General features: G+C 38.7%; 1 protein-coding gene and 1 long non-coding RNA gene across 2 annotated transcripts in view; both read right to left on the bottom strand.

The window, feature by feature from the left end:
- The window catches only part of LOC128353273 (pleckstrin homology domain-containing family A member 5-like), a 267,029-nt gene that overhangs the window by 123,834 nt on the left and 120,015 nt on the right, over positions 1-23,180 (bottom strand). The window lies entirely within an intron of this gene.
- Positions 10,433-10,635, bottom strand: LOC128353285 (uncharacterized). Its single transcript, XR_008320843.1, has 3 exons — positions 10,615-10,635; positions 10,527-10,580; positions 10,433-10,458 (listed from the first exon to the last, which is right to left on the bottom strand). It is a non-coding gene; the product is annotated as an uncharacterized LOC128353285 (long non-coding RNA).

The raw sequence follows: 23,180 nt of genomic DNA on the forward strand, positions 1-23,180 counted from the left end.
TAATGACTAGTATGACTAATGTATACCCTTAGCAAAAAGTTGTTTATTCAAGTGTACTACAAGTATACTTATTTTATACTAAAACTGAGGCAGTACACTTGAAGTGTACTTTTTATATACAATATTTTATATACTTAAGAATGGTATAGTGAAGTATACTTGGCTTATACTGAAAAGTCTAAAGAAAAGTCTGAGACTAAGTACATTAATACTAAGACTTACACTTATATTTTAATACTAAAGCTTATACTTGTACTTTAGTATACTTTTTACTTCTTTCTGCCACAAAGTACTAATACTTAGTATATCTTGATCCAAGTACAGAATAAGGTCAAGTCATTGACTCGTGCTTACATTTCATTTAGCAGAATAAAAATGTTTTTCACTGCACACATTAGCTTTGAGGTATTACCCCTGTTATAAGATCATATAGTATAGAACTAGTACAATGGCACTATATAGAAGAGTGTACTTGTGCTATACTTTAAGTATACTTCAATAAACTAAAATGTGGACTAGAAGTATATACCTAGTACAGTAGTAGTATATAGATGAGTGTACAGTACTTGTTGTGTACTTGAAAGTGTACTTTTGTAAACTTAAAATGACCTTATAAAGTATACTTAAAGTATACTTTTATAAACTTCAAAATGTTCCAATTTAGTCCGAAGAGGTATTAAATTAGTATACTACTTTTTGCTAAGGGTAGTCATGGACACCTAAACCATTTTGTTAAGTTTGGGGAATGATTTTGGTAAGAATGGTAGAGGTAGAGGTTTCTGGCACAACTACAACTGCTTCCAAGGTGCATGGAGAATCGTCCAAAAAGCTTCCCTTTGTCTCCCTGCCTGTCTAGGATGATGACTGGCCTGAAGTCACATGACCATATACCCAACCCATCTTGGTAGATTACCCTTTGGCTGATACATATCTGGATGATAATTGTTTTTTTGTGTTTTTTTACCTTTCTAAATGTTTCCTGCTGTTTTCTTACCCTATTTAAATACTGCTAGTAATGTGTTTTATGACCCAACAAGCTGAAACGCGTCAAAGTTCTTCTTCTTCTTGTGCTTCGACTTTGACTTTCTTGAGCTCTGGTCATCAGCTGTACCTGCTGCATCTACCATAATGACCTACACCCCCCCTTCGCTTTCCACCTGCACTGACACTGAACATTAGCTAGAAATCACATGCTGCATCATTATCTAATGTGACCATAATTCCTGTCGGCACCTATCTGCACCTATTATATTAAAATCTAAATGTCAGCTATCATATTAGCATATTTTACTATGAGGCCACTGTGAGAAAGGTCGGACTGTTGCATTCTCAACAAATGAGATGGACTCATGTGAAAGTCTCTGTCTCTGCTTTCTCCACCAATAAAATCTGTGTAATCCAGCTTCCTTTATGGATACACTAGACCCACGTATTGATTTGCACATAGAGTTTTGAGCTTTTTTAGTTTTCCAGCATGTCTCAGCCCCTCACTCACACTCACACAACCAACCAATCTCTCACGTTCTGACATTTGCTACAGGGAGACTTTAACTCAGGTAATACTTGACCTTTAAAAAAATGAATTGAGCAGGTTTTTTTCTCCTATGACTTTGATTATGCATAATGATACGAGCGACTTCAGACTTGAAATTCATTCTTAAAAGTCTTGTATGTCGGGTTTGAGATGTACAGCAGTGATTTAGTAGTGCACTTCCACGCATTTTAAAAGAATGGTCAAAATTGACGCAGATATCTTGATTTAGGGTTAGACAAGCTTTAAAACACTACAGTACATTTCCCTAAATGCAACTTCAAAGCACCTGTTGCTAGATCCTGCCTGTTACACACCTTGATCTGACTTTCACAGCACGTGGCTCTGCTTTAGAACACAGGCTTTCTGTTAGAAATGTGTAATCTCCAAGCTCTAGCTGATGAAATCAATAAGGCGAGGTTACTTTCTCAGACTTGACAAAGCTCCATTTGTACCCCCCTAGTGACAACCCTGCCAGGTATTATAGCACTGACAGAGAGTGGGTGGAAAAAGAGGGTTAATAAGGGCCAAGCAGCTCAGATTAATCTGGCCATGTCAAGCAGCTCTTACATCACCTATAGTACTGTAGTATCATCCTATAGTATATGTGTTTTAGCTGATGATAGCTAATGAGCAGCCAACCAGGTGACTGTAGCTACACAGATCTTTTACAGCTATGTGATAGACCAACAACAACCTCTGACACTTCCTTTGTGTTGCTTGGCAACAAAGGCAGAATCTACTTGTGTGTGTACGACAGGACTCATGACTGCATTTTGATGCTTTCCTGGGGATGATGCGAGCTGGTCCGAGAGCAGCAATTTGGCAGCTCCACAGGGGGAGAGGAGAGGTGAAGGAAGAGAGAACTACATGTCTGCTAAGTTAGTCTGACAATAAATCAGCTCATCCATCTGTGTGATGCTGGTGATGCTCCAGGCAGAACACGGTGCTGCCGATGGCTTGTAATTCATTCATGTGTAGCTCATCAAATTTAATATGTGTGTGTGGATAGATGTGTTATGTTTCAGCTGTGAAACTATGTAACACTTGCTGTGTTTATGAGGCGGAATCTGGTATAAAAGCAAAACATTTATTAAAAGTCATAAACAATCCTTTCTGCCATGAAATGCATTCAGAGCCCAAAATGCACCTGGGGTACAAAGAGTCACTTTCCCTGCCATGAAATACATTTCCTCTCCTGGAATGAAGACAGTTCATTTGAAGTAAATAGAATAACATTACAATCTCATTACTATATTTATTTACAACACTTTAGACAAAATGCATTTTCTTGATTTCCTTGCTCATGACTCCTGGTGAGCATTTTGTGTTTTGACATAGAGGCAATTTCCTGCACGAGATGGGTCTGCGTGACACTCTGTGAGCATTTCATGCCATAAAAATGCATCTCATGCCAAATGCACCGTCTAAATGTCTGATGAGCATTTTGCATTTTGTGCAAAAAGTGATTTCAGGAGACTTAATTCATGCATGAAATTCCATGCCATGAAAGAGACATAATGTGTTCTGTTGCACAAAGTGTCAACCGAAGAGACGGTCGCGTGTTAAAGTGGGTGAATATGACCTGACGAATGAACTGACAAGGACCTGCAGCGACTGTGTGAGTTATGATTGTAGTCTGTCAGGAACAAAGGCAGAATTAGCATGACATTATTATACAGACACAGTACCTCACAGGGAGGATGGATGGGTGAGCAAAGTGTGTGTGTGTGTGTTTTACATAACAGACCACTGTTTGTTTATAGCCACAGTCACTGTTGGTTCCTGTTAACCATGACCTTCCTTTCACAACCTTAACATAGCAAAACATTCATCATAGCTGTGGCAGGTCAGGAAACAGTCCTGTGAAGCTTGTTTTTGGGTGATGATACCAACTGATGCTGGAGTGGGAGGTACCACTGAGCTGACAGGTGGATGCTGGGGTCAAAGTCTACCTGACCTTTTGTGTAAGGTCAGGTAAATTGTGGAGCTGTATTGCCCTCTGGGATAAATAAGGTCTGTATCTGAATCTGAATCTAATGGCTTAAGTACACTGCCATGATTAAAAAGGCTACACTAGGTAGACCTGTCAAAATCTCTACTTTTGTTGGACGATATATTGACTCAGAAATAATCGCGATAAACAATATTATTGTCATTTGAAGATCATTTTATCTTCGTTGGAGAGTTGGAGAGTGGGGGCTACAATGTCAAGTGTGGCAATACTGAGGTCAAAGGTCATGTCCATGTATCATATGATAAGTCCATATATAGACATGATGATGCTGATGATTACGTTATTGTACGGTAAGTTGATAATTGCTGTGACTGGCCTAACACTGAATATATGTTGCAGTGAGGAGTGTGTGATGGGAGTGCAGTGGTGGACTTGAGTTGACAGCTTTTTATTCTTTGCCAGCAAAAAAACACCTGGTGTCCCATAATCCTTTGAGACACACTGATGATAAACAGCTATAAACAGTAATCGAAAGAAAACAGCTCCAAATCAGACAGATGTGCTTTAAGCTCATTTTAAAGTGATATAGTGCTGCAAATGTTCATATTTCATGTCCATGCATGGCTGAATGACAAGTAAAAATCGATCCTTGATCCTTGAATAAATAATGCAAATATGCACTATAATGGCTTACATGGTAAATTCAGTACAATGTCACGTCAAAAGTTTCTTATTTTAAAACACGTACTGTTTTCATTCACTCATTATTATTATTAGTCCAATTTCCTACATTTCCTCTTTCATTATTAATAGACTTGGCTCTATATTTTTTCCTGTCTTGAGCCAGAGTAACAATGAACTCAGTCTACTACTAATCAACAAGTATTGTGTGTGTGTGTATCTCCAAAGCCTAATATACCTTATCTGTCTGTGCCAGAAAGCTCGACTGTTATCCAATAAACTATTAAAAACACATCTGAAATAAAAACAGTGAGTACAGCTCCCTTTTTCTATAAGCAAGAAGATTCTAGTCGCTCCTCATTTGCTGTTGTAGTGATTTGTGACTTTTGGCATTTAAATCAGTGCTGTCAAACTCAGAGGACACATACAGCCTCATTTGATCTCAACTGGACCAGTAAACCATTGTATAATAACCTATAAATAACATATATAATACATATAACTTTACCATAATAAACCAAGCCTCCACAGGAAAAATGTGTCCTTCAGATCTGAATCACATAAGTCAATGATCAAGTTGGAAGTCCACAGGAAGATCACAATCCTTGACTGTGAATAGCGAGTGAAAATAAGTGAGAACAGCAGTGTGTTTTATTGAAAAACTACAATTTTCAAACTTTGCAAATGTATCCAGTGAGCAGAAATGGACCACTTGGTGGGTCGGTTCTGGCATGCGGGCCATATGTTTGACACCCCTGATATAAAGCCTAACAGGAAAGTGAAGGCTAGAAGGCTTTTTATGTAAAAAGTCTTATTGATAGCAGATTAACAACAGCAAGGTGGAAGAGACTATTGAATGAGGACAGTCATTGTGTTAAAAAGGGAAACTCAGAGCAGCTAAGTGAGTATGACATCACCCTTGTACTGATGGAGTTGGCATGTAATTGCTATTTATTTATCGAGACAGAAGGTAAAGATGGATTTTTACGTTTGCATTAACTGAAATTAGGTCAAAATGGCAGAATTGGCTAATAAAGGCCTTCTTAATGTAATGCCTTCTTAATGTAAGCCTGCCCCAAATAAAGGCCTGTCACTCTCTGCCACTGAGATACATAAGATAATGTAAACTCTTATGACTGTATATTCAGTCTGCATTCTGTACAGTGGATTGTGGTGAGACATGAGTTTGTTGATCAGGTTTGTCAGATCCAGTTACCATCCACACTGAGCCACTGTTGTAATTTTAGCATAAAGCTGCGTTTAGTATTTGTCATAAATGCCTTAAAGAGAGCACTTTCCTCATTTTGCTCCCTTTTATACTTTTAAATGAGCTCCTCTTCATCTCCTCCCTCTTTTCTCCTCCTCTACACTTTTAATTTCTGTGTTTGTGTATGTGTGTTTCCCAGCAAACTCTCTCTCTCTCTCTCTCTCTCTCTCTCGCTCTCTCTCACACACACACACACACACACACACACACACACACACACACACACACACACACTTCAGCCCCTGCTCTCCAGTAGCATCCTGGGAGGTTTGCGTCGGAGCAGAGGCAGCAGTATTTTTAAACCCGCCTGCTACCCAGAGAGGGAGGATCTGAACCACAAATTCATCTGCACATGACACGTTTGAGTCCACCGAGGAATCCCAAACACCTCCCACCTCAACCAGCCACAAATTAAGACATTACTGTGCAACTTCCCCCCCCCCCCCCAAAAAAAAGGGAATGCCTGCCATCACGATCAAATGAAGTCATTAATCTTACATGGCTGTTTAAAGCAGAGTGGTGCTGACTAGTCTCAGCAATTTAGAGCATTTTTACCACATTACACACTGTGTAAATAACGGTTTTTCCTGCACAAATTCCCCTCTGACAGACAAATATACTGTGTGGATGCCTCTGGGCTTTTAATCACCAGGCCACCCTGCTGCTCTACTTTTTTCAGACGAGGTTAGAAGAATGAGTTAAAACAAGTCTGGGTTGCAGTTATTTCTGTCAAAAACTTTGAGAACATTTGAATAAAAACTTTTTTTCTGGTTTCTCAGATTAGTAATGTGCACAATGTTCTCTGATTTCTTCCAGTCAGAACGCTGCTGGGGCCACTTCTATTTCCATATTACATATATTTAATTAGTATCCTGAGTCAATTGAAGCTTTCAGATTTCAGAATGGTGATTATAGACACACTGAGGAAACTACTACTACATGCTCAAATATCAGCTGGTGTGTGTTTCTGATTACACTGGTCCACAGTGCATAGTTAGTAGTGATTATGGTGTGAAATAAACACATCTTCTTTGTCTGTACAGAGGATAATGGATCTTACCTACTGGAGAAGGTAATCTGAAATTTTACAGGTAAACTTCTGTTATTCGCCTACTTTCCACTTCCACACCTTCATGAAACTAGAAGCTCACATCAGAATATGAAGCAACTTAAAAACGACTGTTTATTAAAGAAGTGCAACATATAATCGACATACTTCTGTCACTCCCCTTTTATCTCTGTTTTGGTCTCCACCAACTCCTGAGGGGAATATGTGACTGTTTAGCTGCTAAATGCTCAACTATGTTCACCAGCTAGTCTCCAACTGTATCTGCTGATTGATGCTGAGCACATACAGCAGAAAAAAGCTGCACTAGAATAAGGCTGATAAAAGCAGTGAAAGTGAACCGAAAAAGCAAAGATGCAGCCAGAATGCCAAAGTAATGATCTGAAAGATGCTAAAATGATCCTGAGCTTTAAGGAAAGGTGATAACTACTGTAAAAACAGGGAAATATGTTACCATTTTAAAAATGAGATGCATCCTATACCCTGGTGCATCCTATACACCAGAAAATCTGGATCTGGATCTGGATTTGGTTATAGGTCTGTAAAGGGCCGTCCACATTAAGAGCAATAACTATAACTATAAAGATAACAAAGTGAGCATCCACACTTATGAACGTCCTATAAACAGCAGTGTCAAGCATGCATTGCTTGTGTGTATCTATACTGTTCCTATAGTCAACAAGTCTAATCTATTCATGAGTCTTGTGTGTGTTATCTTATTCCTCTTTGCTGTAGACCTCTGTTGTCCAAAACTATTAAAAACACATCACTGCTGAACCAGCCGACATGTTCCTTCACCACAAAGACTGCGGTCATGTCAGTTTATTTAGAAACACCTCAAAAGACTGATGATTCCGATTACATGTTCAGTCTCTAGCCAGTAGGTCCTTGTAAAGGAGATACCACTGAGCATGTGCAGGAATGTGGTCCCCTTTACAGAGCTTTGCTAGCCTGTTGTGTTTGTAGCATACTGAAGTTCTGCTCTGAAATGTGCAATATAGCATATCATCAAAATGTTCCTTGAGTACATTTTGAAAATCAGCAAGTCTAGATTTATTTGTAAAGCACATACTTGATATTTTGCATTGTAGTATATTCCAGAATCTCTGTGCTGCTGTGGCTCAATCAGAAGGGTGTCTTACTTCATGTTCTTTGGTATTCATAGAAATGGTGAAAGTCAGGAAGAAGTGTTGAAGAAGTGACCATGTGACCACTGATCTCACACTGTGATCATGATTGTTGCTCACAGTCGGCTGCAAAGCTTCAAGCACTACTAATTTGACTGAGGAGGTTTTCAACAGAGAGAAACATTAGGTTTCCATCACAATCCAATAAAGCTGCCTCCAGGAATACATGCAGCACATTTAAAAAGGATCAAAGATAAAAACCATCATTTCTGACTGTGTTCAACACCCACTACAGCTCTGACTCTACACATGTGCTGCTGGCTATTCGAGGTTCAATAGCATTTTATCTCATTCAGTATCAAATTTGTTTATCATCTCCAGTCCCTTATCCAATCAATTTCCATTTATTTTTTCATGTATATAACCAGCTACATTTAGACATAAGTGAGAGTCAAAGATCTAGATCTGTAATCACCTCTCCATGAATCAGAAAGCAGAAACATATTTTAGTGTGGAGCTATAACTTGAAAAAAAATGAGCAGCACAACGTATGAATTGTTGATTAAATATGTATCTGACACACTGATGCAACAACTTATTGACTTTTAGAACTTATTTTTCATGACCTCATGCCCCTGATTCAGAACTGTGAACCTGATCATTCTCAATTACTGATTTATGAAATTTGTCTCCTGTAATAAATGTGACACAATGATATTCCGGTCGAGACAACTAACAGTCCACATGGTCCACCGAGTGGTGCTGCACAGTTAAAAGTCTTCTCTCTAACTATCATTTGATGAGTATAGACACTGGCTTGCAGCGAACACTTTTAAAAAGACAACAGACTTACAAAATTGAGGTTAATTAACTGTTTCTGATGTAATCTACCACTGGGTGTCATTTTAACAGGCAAAAGGAAGAGTTAGAGCTTTTCTTTGTTCCACTTTAACAAGCAATGACTTAAGGGTTCCAGCAAGAGCCTCAATGCTTCATGTCATAGACACTGCAATGTTTTTGAATCATACTGACTGGATTGAATAGATGAAACATTCACCAAACCATTGATGAACTCTTGTGACTTGTAGGGCTGGGTATCATTTAAAATATGCCTATACCAGCACCAATGCAAGTACCCTTAAAGTGATACTGATACCAACTGAGTACTTCATTTAATACCAATCACTGTCTTTTATCCAGTGTAACAGGAGTGTATTGTAGACACACTTTAGAGTGTTTAGGTGGCATCTTGGCTGCTGAAGTTCACTAACTGAAATTTCACCACGACTTCACCACCACAGATGGGTTGTAGCTGCTTTGGCAGTGGGCCAATCATATGTCGCATTAAATCGAAGAACGCTTGTATTGATTGGCTTTGAGCAAGTCAATACAAATGGTCATATTTTCTAGCTCTGGGTGCAGAAAGGATCGATTGCAGGTATCATTTGATGGGAGACATTTCAATTCTACTTGGTATCAATTTGTTTCCAGTGCCAATACCCAGTCCTTGTGACTTGTATTGAAGTCTCTGCATTTGTCATGTTTCTATATTCATTTATTCAGGTTTTTCCTTTAATTTGTCACCTGTTTGAACCCTGAACATCACAGTTTGGCCTTTTATTCTTGAGCATTGTGGAAGTAATACTATCTCTATAGAAGTAGAATTCATACCAGCACTTACATATTTTCAGGATAACAATGTTTTATGTGAAATCTACCTTAGGCTAACAAAATCCTTGCAAAGTCAAAACAAAACAGTTTCTTTTAGCTTCTGAAAAGTTGACATTTTGGAGAATTTTGTATTATGTGGTCAGACTGACCTGCAGACATGTGTATCTGACCAAAACAAAGGGGGTGAAATAATCTCATCTGAACACACACATTGTGCATCAACTCCACTACATTAATGCTAATGTGGGCTGACGAGTGCCGCGGCTTGAATGAAAAGTAGAATAACCTCGCTGGTATTTGTGAAGCGTTTCCACATGCCTCCCGAGGGGTAGGGGTGGGAGGGGTGGGCTTTGGGGAAATAATTTTTACATGAGTGAAAAGCTCAGCGTCACTGTGGGATGTGCTGCTTCTCACCACAGCACACACTCTTTACGTCAGAGACGGCCGTCGCTCTGCACTCTGTAAAGTCTCCCTCGGCTCTGTCGCACGATGCACAATGAGTCACAAGTCATCTAACTGCCCTTTGAACATAAACACACAAACACACACACAGAGACACACACACACACACGCACACACACACACACAGACATATAGACAGGGGCATGGCCGCAACACTGTAGCACAGTAATGTAAAATGACACATGGTTAGATATGGCAGTATGGAAGGGGCAGCCTGTGTCCTCCAGCCTGACATATCATCTCAGTGCTTCACCTACCTCTGAGCCACACACAAATCACCCATATGTAAGGTCACATACTTTGAGAAACAAGCACACATGCACACACAGACACACACACAAACACAAATGTCAAACCAAATGACAAAGTCTGTCTATCATCCTGCTGCCTTTTACAGCTGGTCTCTCACATCCTCCAGTAAGATGACGAAGGTTGGAAGCAGCTCAGTTGATCACTGATACAAATAAGTGATGAACCAGATCTAACCCTAATTTATCCAAACCTATACTATAGTAACATGTACTGTATCATAACATATCAAAACCATAACTTTACACCTTACCTACCATATCATGCCCTAATATACCATAACCAAACCATAACTTAACCTAACGTACCATAACTTAACCTAACGTACCATAACCTAACATACACAACTTAACCTAACATACTATAACCTAACATACACAACTTAACCTAACATACCATAACTTAACATACACAACTTAACCTAACGTACCATAACTTATCATACACAACTTAACCTAACATACCATAACTTAACATACATAACTTAACCTAACATACCATAATTTAACCTAACATACCATAACCTAACATACATAACATAACCTAACATATCATAATTTAACCTAACATACCATAACCTAACATACATAACATAACCTAACATATCATAATTTAACCTAACATACCATAACTTAACATACATAACTTAACCTAACATACATAACTTAACCTAACATACATAACTTAACCTAACATACCATAACCTAACATACATAACATAACCTAACATACCATAACTTAACCTAACATACCATAACCTAACATACCATAACCTAACATACCATAACTTAACCTAACATATCATAACTTAACCTAACATACCATAACCTAACATACATAACTTAACCTAACATACCATAACCTAACCTAACATACCATAACCTAACATACATAACTTAACCTAACATACCATAACTTAACCTAACATATCATAACTTAACCTAATATACCATAACTTAACATATCATAACTTAACCTAACATACCATAACCTAACCTAACATACATAACTTAACCTAACATACACAACTTAACCTAACATACCATAAATTAACCTAATATACCATAACCTAACCTAACATATCATAACTTAACCTAATATACCATAACCAAACCTAACATACACAACTTAACCTAACATACCATAACTTAACCAAATATACCATATCATAACTTAACCTAACATACCATAGCTTAACATATCATAACTTAACCTAACATACCATAGCTTAACATATCATAACTTAACCTAACATACCATAGCTTAACATACCATAACTTAACCTAACATACTATAACTTAACCTAACATACACAACTTAACCTAACATACCATAACTTAACCTAACATACCATAACTTAACCTAATATACCATAACCTAACCTAACATACCATAACTTAACCTAACATACCATAACTTAACCTAACATACCATAACTTAACCTAATATACCATAACCTTACCTAACATACACAACTTAACCTAACATACCATAACTTAACCTAATATACCATAACCTAACCTAATATACCATAACCTAACCTAACATACCATAACTTAACCTAACATACCATAACTTAACCTAATATACCATAACCTAACCTAACATATCATAACTTAACCTAACATACCATAACCTAACCTAACATACACAACTTAACCTAACATACACAACTTAACCTAACATACCATAACTTAACCTAATATACCATAACCTAACCTAACATACATAAATTAACCTAACATACACAACTTAACCTAACATACCATAACTTAACCTAATATACCATAACCTAACCTAACATATCATAACTTAACCTAACATACTATAACTTAACCTAATATACCATAACTTAACCTAACATACCATAACTTAACCTAATATACCATAACCTAACCTAACATATCATAACTTAACCTAACATACTATAACTTAACCTAACATACACAACTTAACCTAACATACCATAACTTAACCTAATATACCATAACCTAACCTAACATATCATAACCTAACCTAACATATCATAACTTAACCTAACATACCATAACTTAACCTAATATACCATAACCTAACCTAACATATCATAACCTAACATACATAACATAACCTAACCTAACATATCATAACTTAACCGAACATACCATAACCTAACATACACAACTTAGCCTAACATACCATAACTTAACCTAACATACACAACTTAACCTAACATATTATAACTTAACCTAACATACCATAACCTAACCTAACATACCATAACTTAGCCTAACATACACAACTTAACCTATCATACCATAACTTAACCTAACGTACCATAACTTAACCTAACGTACCATAACCTAACATACATACCATAACCTAACATACACAACTTAACCTAACATACCATAACCTAACCTAACCTAACCAGTGTTCCAGCTTCAGATAACCTATACCAGGGTGATGATGCCACAATGCTTAGTGTCTAAATTTAATGTAAAGTATTTGCTGACCCTTCATCAAAACAGAATTACTTTTTCAATTCCAAACACCAATAAAGAACAGTGTTCAAATGAGTCTGTGCTTACAGGCAGGATTTTAATACAACTTTGACATACAGCAGGTCCAGATAAGTATGTTCACTGTGATAGAGCATCTATCTTCAGAAAACATATTTTCATGTTAGAAAACGCTCTATTGCACTTTTGTATGTAATTATCTTGTACAGTATCAAATTAACAACTTACTTGTATTTGTTTGAAAATCAAACCAATCATTTAGTTCAGAAATGGAAGCCACTGAAAATGACTTAATGGGCTGACACGTGTCCGTTATAAGATCGAGGGAGGACTTAAATGACAGCAGCTCGGTCTTATTACTGTAATCTCCAACCGTCAATTATCTCAAATCATCACTCTGAAGACAGCTGCTCTCTCCTGTCCTACCATTACAACGTATACCATCATTTCATTCGGGGGCAGGGAGCAGAAATATGACACCATAGAACATCCTCGAGAATTTTTTGGGAACAGCTGACAAATGGCGACGTTGATGTGTTTCCATACAGCCGATGCTGCAGGCTTTTTGTGGAGGCGTCAGCAGGAATCAAACTTTTACTTTTCTCTAACCTACTCTCAACCTACATAAAACTCTTGTTTCCTCTTTTTCCCCTCCATCTGTGTATCAGCCAGTTTAGTCACTTTTCCAATTTGGTAACGCAGCGCTAATTATGTAATCATATTGGCGGGACGTCTTCATTAAACCTCTGTTTAATTGAGGCGATGAAGTATTGGCCCGGGTTGCAGGGACAAACCGGCGGACGAGAGGAAAGAGGGATGAGATAATGAACATGGGGAAGGGAAAGGAAATGATTACCTCCAGAGTACGCAGTATGTGTGTGCTGACCTCAATCACACAATGAGAGGGAGATTAAGGTGGCGGTCTTCATGGTGAGGATGGTGTTGCCGGGGGCGGTTAGATAATGACAGCATTCATGCAGGATACAGCAGCATGTAACAAGTTCCATATCCACTTATCAATTGAAGTGTCTCATAATTATATATACTGTCATTTACATGTATGTTACGCCACATGTCTGAGTCTCTATTAGCAAATACTGCCTTGTTTTTCCTGGACTACATGCTAACCTGGATTTCCGTTCACAAGGAGCTGATTATTCAACTGAAGCTGTTTGGTTGCTGATGAAAATAGAAGTTTCAGGCTCAACTTCACCTACTTGTGCATGGAGAAGGTCAAAGCTCCAGCAACATTTGTAAGATACAGAACAACTTTATTGTTAGACCAATGAGTTTCAATGGCCTTCATCTGTGTCATCAGGGTCATCCGATGAAGGCCGAAACTAGGCCATCATCACTACAAGGGTAGTTTCTGCTGATTTTTAAATGGACGGTACTTACCTAGCACTTTTCTAGTATTTTGACTTTTTGGCTTTTACACTACATGTCACATTCACCTATTCACACCGTTCATGATAGGAGCTATACCAAACAGGGTGCCAAATTGCTAATCAGAAGGAAAACTCATCATTCATCAACATCATGCAGCCATCAGGAGCAATTTGGGGTTAAGGATTTTGCCCAAGGACACATGGACAGGTGGACTCGGGGAGCTGGGAATCAAACCACTGATCTTCCAATTGGTGGACGACCTGCTCTACCTCCTGTACCACAGCTGCTGCTTTTTTACACTGTGTATATATCTATGCATTATGGTTTCTAAGATCAGGGGTACGAACTTTGATGAAAATTGCGTATCTTGGGCTCAAAAGGTAAAGCTGCCATTATGACACGGGGATGATTCTTACTGTCTACTTCCAAAGACTGGTTATTGGTGTTGAGAGAAGAAAATGTTATGGACACAGCTTGGAGAAATAGATGTATTTACACTGTACCTTTACAGCATACATATATATTCTATATATCTATATATATAGAATGTAATGAATGATTCACTATGTCTCTGATGCTTACTGTTCATGTTTACACTGAGCTTCTTTTGCTTTATAATAAAGTAGCTATCCAGCTGCCTAAGACACACAAAGTACCTAAGAGTAAATGGTATAACAGTAACACAACTCGTAATCACATGCGTTTATTAAAAGCTATTGCATGTATGCTTGTGTGAACATCAACTTGATCCTAAAGTAATTCACCTGGAGCGTCTTCCTGGCTTTGCAGCTGAGGTTCAGTGTCAACTGAAGGTGAAGCTGATGGAGTGAGCTGAGCTTTGTAGCACAGAGAACACAATTTAGAGAGAGTGAGATAGATTTCAAATCAAAGAGATAGAGAGAGTGAGAGACAGACGGAAGAAAGACACAATGTAGGAGGAAGCACAGAGATTCCTCTCTAACGTGGTGTCACAAAGGTGAGCCATCGCTCTGAGCGGAATTCGCCAACAGCAGCTCCGCTCTCAGATGAGCGAGCTTTCACCACCCATATTTTACACTCCCAGCTATGTGGTGATGCTAGATGAGGTGGAGGAGGCAGACAGAAAGGCAGGTAGACAGATAGCACAGTGGATTAGTGCATGCATCACCTGCCTCTCTGTGGCTCCCCTTCAAACACAACATTTAGTTCTTACAGGTCTCTCTGTCTTTACGTGTGTGTGTGTGCTCACTCGTCAGCTGTCAGTGTGAAACTGATGTGGCACAGCCAAACGTCTCTCTTTGTCTCTGCTCATATCTGTTTGTACCTCTCTTCCACCTTTTTATTCAGTCAAGTTTTGAACTAAATGCTTGGAATTCTGCTTGGAATCTCTCAGCCATCTCCCATCACCATCGGTAGTGAATGGTGAACAGTCTGCTCTGCTATCTGGCTCCTTCTTATCACGCCTCCTTCGTGGCTGGATGAGCTAACAGAACCACGTAGCTGTGTGTTACAGACATCTCTGAATATCAGCCTCAGCAATATCCCTGCACAGCATAACATCCATCAGGCTGCTGGCAAAAAACATTAAAAAACATGCAGGTGGGCTTCAAGTCTGTACATAAATACATTTCAGTTTTTACTAATGTGTTTCCAAATATTCGTCAGACCCTTTTTATGCCAATGGGATGAAGGTAATATAAGAATCACTTTGAGGTATGATGAAAAACATGAACAACCTCAATCTTAACCTTGAAAATTGTTATAATAATTTGAACTCACTTACTACTTACTATCCACTTTCTAGCTTTTCCTGAACTTTCCAGAGCTTTAGTGGCATGTAACCAACCTTGATTTAGGGCCCTATGATTTCTGCAATCACAGAATTGCGGAATTGGCCGATTAAAACGGAATTTATTTTTAACGCGGAATATCACAGAATTTCACATAATTTGACATAATTTGACTGAAATGCTGTTTTCGTGTGGAAGAGGAACGTATGTCTAGGGAAAACTGCACTTCGGGAAGCAAATCTGGGTGGCACAACAAGCCCCCTGCACATACTGAGCCCATATGGTACGGTATTGAGGAAATGTGTTGTTTGTCACCTCAATAAATTTAATTTAATTTCTATTGAATTTGAATGATTTTAGTCATTTACATTAAAAACACATTGTTTTTATTAGTAAAATAAGAATAAAAGGTAAAAAAATCAAGGATTCCCAAAAATTAAAATGGAATTTGGGAAAAAATAAAACAGATTTTATAGGGCCGTATTGATACTGCTGATAAAGACAGTGAGATGTGTAGTTGAGACTATTTTTGAGCCTAATTACTTCTCTGATACCGTTAGTGACAAATGAATATGTGCTAAACTTGCTAAAAGATAGAACTTAATGTAGAGCTTTGTATTATGAATTAGATTTAGCTAGCTAAAAAGCTAACAGAACTCCATATATACAATATAAACAGCTGGAATTGTGTCTACTTCTACGTTAGCTTGCTTTCCACTAGCTATTGCTGAATGTAGCATCACATAAAAGACATCTTTTATGATTCTTTCACCAAAGCAAAGTTTTATATATCATTCAATAAATACTGTATGTACTAATATATTCAACAGTAAAGTTTTATCAAATTGTGATTTTAACTTTAAAGAACTGCTTCATGTTGCTTAGCAAATTTTACAGTATCCAATATTGACATGTGCTAGCTTTTAAGAAAGCTTCAAAAAGCTAGCTCTGCCTGAAGAACTTTTTTTTTGTTCACAGAATAAGTAGTGGTCTTTATTCTAACTGCTTCACATCCGTTTCTCACACAAAGAAAATCTTTTAAAATTAGCCCTGCTTGTAGGTTATACATAAACTCAAACTGGAGCTTTGGGATTCTGCTCCAGAAGTAGGCAAACCATGTTTGCGAGCTAAACATCACAGTTTGACAGAGGAAACGAGTGTATGTGAGCGGAGGTGACTGCTTGTTCAGATGAATGCTGTTAAATCTTTAAACAGCACAGACTACTGTGCTACAAAGATTTTTTTTTTAAAGACTTGAGAAGTAAGTTTTATGGATATGGACAAAATCAAGTTATGCTGACAGAAGTACTCAAGCTACTGCTTATGTAGATCTTTTTCCTTTCTTTAACCTGAAAAGAGCAAAATAAACGTATAAATCCTGTGTCATGACTACAGGACGTTAAACCCTGTATTCAAGCTGATATTAGAACACGAGCTGCATTAGAAGTATGATGAAGGTAGTGCCTTAAAAAATCTATGACAGTGCAATAATCAATATTTGACTGTGCAGAGTTGCTGTGAGTATATTCTGAATTTTCAAAAGGCTCTGGACTGACTTAAAGGTTAGCAGTTAATCAATAATTTAGTCAATGTATGTGACGGGAATGCGATACAGGATTTTCAGAACAAAATGAGATTTCTATCATTACTTCACATGCAGGCTGCAGCTGAGGTAATCATACAGATGAATGACAGATATGTAGAAGCAGAGACACTGAATGGAGCTCATATATATACTTGAGAAATGTCAACTTGATGAATGATATCATTAACTTACAGGATGAAACTCACACTGGCAGCGGGTCAGTTTGTATCCATCTCTGGTGCAGCAGGGGTTTATTTATCCAGAAGGACTTTGCTGCTCTTCTTCCAGCTCAGCCTGGCAGTTTCACACCACTGACCTTCCTAGTGCATGCACCATCTTCTATACTTGACCACATATGGTCCTTTTAATCATGAAACACTATTTTTCAGTACAGGTAGCTTTGTTCCAAAAAAGAGTGTGTAGTTGTTAAATGAATGAACATCGATAGACACCTTTTGAGGTGAAAGAACCGACACAAGGTGGTTCATTACCACATATATAACACTCCAATGGACATCAAAGCCTTCTGGGTAACTATGTGAGTGTATATGTGTAGACCCTGAAGTCTGATGAAAGAGCTTGGTGTAATTTGGAGTGTATCTGATAGAAACACAGTGTCCCTTAGAGCAGTCTGAATAGGATTCAACCAATTTTTAAATGGCTGATAACAATGTTTTTTTATATTGAGGCGGCTGAAATCCCAATATTTGCTCTTGCTGTAAGGTATCAACATTGTTTCATTGTATTCCTGTAGAGTATATCTGGGATGTAAGGTGTAAACAACATGGTTAACATCATAGAGTGCTGTCTCAGCTGCCAGAGGCTCAAATGTGAAATACTGGGAATATAAATAAGTTATCAGACAACAGTACCACTGCAGCCTGTTGCACATGCTGAACCCAAGTTGCTCACAAGTTTGAGAGTAAAGTCAACTTTACTTCACTGGTACATTACAATAGCTTCCATTCATAATAAACTCTCTGATACAGCGATAAACTAACTACAGTAAGTCTCTGTCGCTCACCCTATTTCCTGTCAAATGAGACCTGCAATCGATCCTTTTTGCACCCAGAGCTACAAAATATGACTATTTGTATGGACTTGCTCACAATCAATCAACGCAAGCATTCTTTGATTTAATGTGAGATGTGATTGGTCCACTGCCACAGCAGCTACAGCCCGTCTGTGATGGTGAAGTCATGGTGAATTTGGGTTAGCGTGCTTAGCAGTTCAGCAGCCAAGATGCCACCTAAACACCTAACGGTGTGTCTACACTACACGCCTGTGACACTGGATAGAAGACAGTATACATATGTGTAATGGGTATCTAATGAAGTACTCAGTTGGTATCAGTATCACTTTAAGGGTACATGGATTGGTACTGGTATCATCATATTTTAAATGAGACCCAGCCGTAGGAATAAGTTGGACGTCCCTAGCTTTAGAAGTGAAAGTCCCATTCATTTTTCCCATAGACAGTTTTAGTGACTCACAGCTGTTCTACGACTTGGATCGGCATGAAACTGTCCTGGTTAAATAATGCGTACAAAAGACGAACTGCTACTTTAGAAAATATCTGGTTCTTTGATAAAAAGTCGAAGGTACAACTACCACTCCTATTATGGGTTATCATACTATGTGCTTTTGCTGATTTGTGAAGCAGCTGAACCACTATTGCCAAAAATATCATCTCTACTGTCTTGATTATTTGACGACAATTTTTTAAATGCACCTTCTACAACAAGCTGGATTAACAACTGGGCAATACAGAAACCGTCTTTGGGTGCAAGACCCTTTGAGGCCCCTGAACCTGCAGTATTACAGTATTATTAGTAAGCAGTTGGGTAATATGCACCACTAAAGCACAATATAAAGTCCTGCTAGAGACTGTGTCAAAATAGGTTTAATAACTTTAATATTTTAGTTGATGTTAGATCTTAGATTGCACAGTATTTGTGTTTAATCAATTACATCAAAAACTGGTAGAAATGGAGGCATTAAAAGAGGCGCTTGGGCCCCTTAATAAGTCCTACAGGACATCCTTGAAATGTTTCAAATCTGATGGATGCCACAGTTGCAACACTCCAGAGTAATCTAATCAAGGTTTATATAATAACCTGAATCTTAACATGCCTGACAGGTAGCTGTTAGAAGTCCTATACAAACAACCACAGTAGGCGTAAAAACCAAAAAACCACATGACGAAGACAAAAACCATCAAAAACATTTCACAGCATGAAAGCTTCAGACAGCAGATTCAGAGATGAAAGCATCGCATTTCTCCAGCGTCAGCCTCGACGTACAACAGCAGCTTCCAGTAGAGCTGCGGAGGGAAAAGCAGCTGTTGTACTGTGGATGAATATCAAGCAGCGAACCAAACAAAAAAAAGGGGGACGTGTCCAGGGCCCTTACCATGACCAAGAGGTGTGCAGGGGACACGGGAAGGAGCAGTTTACACCTTTTACAGCTGAACCACTGCTCCCTCTCTCTCTTACTGCCACACATATACTGTGCGCACACACACACACACACACACACACACACACACACACACACACACACACACACACACACACATACACTTGACATTGAGAGCAGCAGCAGAGTATTGTCAAACTGGGTCAGTTTGTAGCCAGCTTCAGGAAGAGGCTGAAGGATGCTGATGACATTTTGGAAGAAAAAAAAAAAAAAAACGTGGCCGTGCTGCTGCAGGCATCACTGAGGCTGCTGCTTGCTCACACAACGTTTTTATGAAGGGTTGAGTGATTCTGTCTAAGCTGGGAGTAAATGTAGGAGCAGCAAATATAATCAATGTAAAAAAAAAAAAGGTGGAATAGATTCACCTAACAGACAAATGATGTCTCGCATCACTTGCAATACAAAAGCAGTTTAAGATCTAAGAAAATATGAGCAGAAACTTTAATGGCAGGTACATTCAACTTAAGCCACCCTTAAACACATACACTATTAGGCCTACATCATTCATAAAAATGGCAATTGTACATATTACTCTCATGTTCAGTCACTTTCATCAGTCTCAAGGCTGAACTGGATGTTGTCACTTCAGACTATTGTTGAATAGAGAGATAAATATATGTTATGTTCAGCCTTTTAGTGTTACATTTCTCACTTCTTTTTCTTATGCATCAATCACATAATGCTCTAATCAAATAAAATCACACTAACAGACCCCTAAATATCACTTCAGCAAGGTCACCCCTGCAAAGATAAAGAACTAAATATGAATATCAACATTGCTTGCTTTTCATCATTCACCATGGTGCCACTTATGTAAATGTTATTATGTATATTTTATTGAGACATGATATGATTACGGAAGGAGCCACATTGTTTGTGTGATGTTTGTCACCTGCTCACATGCTGCATTCAAAGTCAGTCCCAACTTTGAACAAGCAGCCTGCTGTTTGAGCTGATTTGAAGTGTTTTTTATGTTAATGCTTTTGCAGAGAACAAAAAAAACATCTGTATTTCAAGCCTACTTTTTCCGCTTTTCCTGTGGAAAGCTCCTGTGTGCTGTCCTATCCAGTATCCAACAACAGTAATGGTTTAAAATTCAGGCCGGCAAAAAAAAAAAAAAGTTATATTTACATCATCTAGCAGCTGCAGTTATTATGAGCCGGGGAAGTGACGCATGAGTTTACTTGATAACCTTATTTTGCCTTATTAGGAGGAGGATGGTCACATAGTCAGATGGAAAAGGCAGACATAGTTCACTTCCAGCTTCCAATTGCGAGTCAGGACATTTTTTTTCAATAAACCCTAGCATCGTGGTGTTTGCTGTTACCATGACGACAAAGGCTGAGTATCTTTACAGAAGTATGAACTAGGTTTCAAGTGAACATGATCTTTCCTTAAACCCAATCGGACCTTCACTGGAGCGTTCTCATATCATAAAACATCATTATCTTTTAACAGTGGCTTGTGATGATTTTGGAGAGTGTTATTACCCTCCTGTGGGTTATTCTAGAGTGTAATACTACAGCTGCTAGATGGTGTAAATGTGACTACAGGTCATCTTGTGCTGGCTGAATTTTACATCTGTACTGTCTACTGTCAGGTTGAGTGATGCTGCACGCTGAAAAAAGACATTAGCCTGTTATTCATTTGGGCCTGTTATTCTTCTGCAGTGTAAACTAATACATTTACAGCTGACGAGAGCTTCAAACACCACTTCTTTGCTTTGAGTGTGCACCACTTCTAAATGTACTGTTCTTGCCAAGATGCCAGCATACTAAGACTCCAGAGTAGAGATGTACTGAGAGGTGTGCTGTATGTTGAACTGCATTTCTAATGCACACATGATGTATGAAGGTTGTATCCGTATGGAGAGCAGGAAGAAGGAGGGATGAAGAGGAGAGATGTGGAATCTTTGCATCCTCATCCACAGAGAGAGAGAAAGAGGAACAGAGAGAGGGCACTGTGCTGCGCCTGCCACAAGTGCTCCTACTCCAGGCTGCTGTTGTCATGGTTACCCATCTCCACACATACTATATCTGTACACACACACACACACACACACACACATATATACATGGCCTCAAGCACACATGGACAGGCCTGCACACACACACACACACAGCTTGCATATACCAAACAGGAGAAAACAAGCAGTAAAGAGAAACAAAGATGGAGAGATAAGTATAAAGAGGAAAAAAGGAGGAGTGGTGTATGCTCCAGTGATGGAAGGAGCGAGAAGAAAAGACAAACTGCCAGGGCTCATCCACCCGCTCATCCATCTCTCCACTTTGTCCATCAAGCCATTCTCCTATCAGTCCCTGACTCCATCAAATCTGAGACAATCAAAAAACATCAAACGAGGACACACAGACACACACACATACACACACACACACACACTCACACACACACACACACACACACACACACAGCCTATACAGAAAAGCTCTTGTTTATTTAAAGTTATGGGGGACCTTGAGATGTGACAGCAGAGATGCTGCATGACATTCAGAAGGCTTAGACCGACAGACAGAGATGGATTATGTCACAGAGGGTGGTGGGGCATCTCTGGTTCATGACTAATGCAATAAATAAAGTGAGAAAGAATATCCCTTTAGTTACAGACTGAGATTGCAAGCTTCAAACGCACACACACACACACACATACACACACTCACACATTTAGCCGCCGCAGCATAATGCCACACACTCTTACACAAATGTGACTCAACTTTAAGAAATCAAAATAAAGCAGCAGCGCTATCACAAACAAAGCAGTAATCTCTTCCCCCAGCATGCAGCGGGGCTGAGCGCCAGGGTAAGAAACACATCAGACAACCAGCCGCTGCTCCCAAACTGAAAACAGGTAACAGGTAGATAGAATGAAAGTGAATGTCTTACCTGGTGAGGAGGTGTGACAGGTGTACAGCAGATGGACATGGAGAGAAAAAAAGAAAAAGAGAAACTGTTAGCTGTCATGTTTAGTAGAAACAGTGGCAAACATTCAGGAATTTGGAAACAAAAGACTCTTAGCTTCAATAAAACATTTTATGACTGAAATAGTTCTTCAGTGTACTGTTGGAACACACAGTAAATCATATATGTTTACTTTTTTAAATTTTAAAGCAACTTAAAGGTGTAGTCTGTAAGATTTAGTGCCATCTAGTGGTGAGGTTTCAGACTGCAGCAAGGTGGAACCCCCTACTCCTACCTCCCAAGTATGAGGGACAGGCAGGTTCAAACTATTCCATAAAGAGTCGTGTATCAGCAGGTTATTGTTCTAACCAATCAAGAGCATATGACTCAACCAATCAGTTGTCTGAAAACTAAGATGGTTGATTAATTGAGTCAAGGCTGTTTCTTCTGATTGGTTGGAATGAAAACTTG

This window comes from Scomber japonicus, chromosome 23, assembly GCF_027409825.1.
Source record: "Scomber japonicus isolate fScoJap1 chromosome 23, fScoJap1.pri, whole genome shotgun sequence".
Classification (NCBI taxonomy): Eukaryota; Metazoa; Chordata; class Actinopteri; order Scombriformes; family Scombridae; genus Scomber; species Scomber japonicus.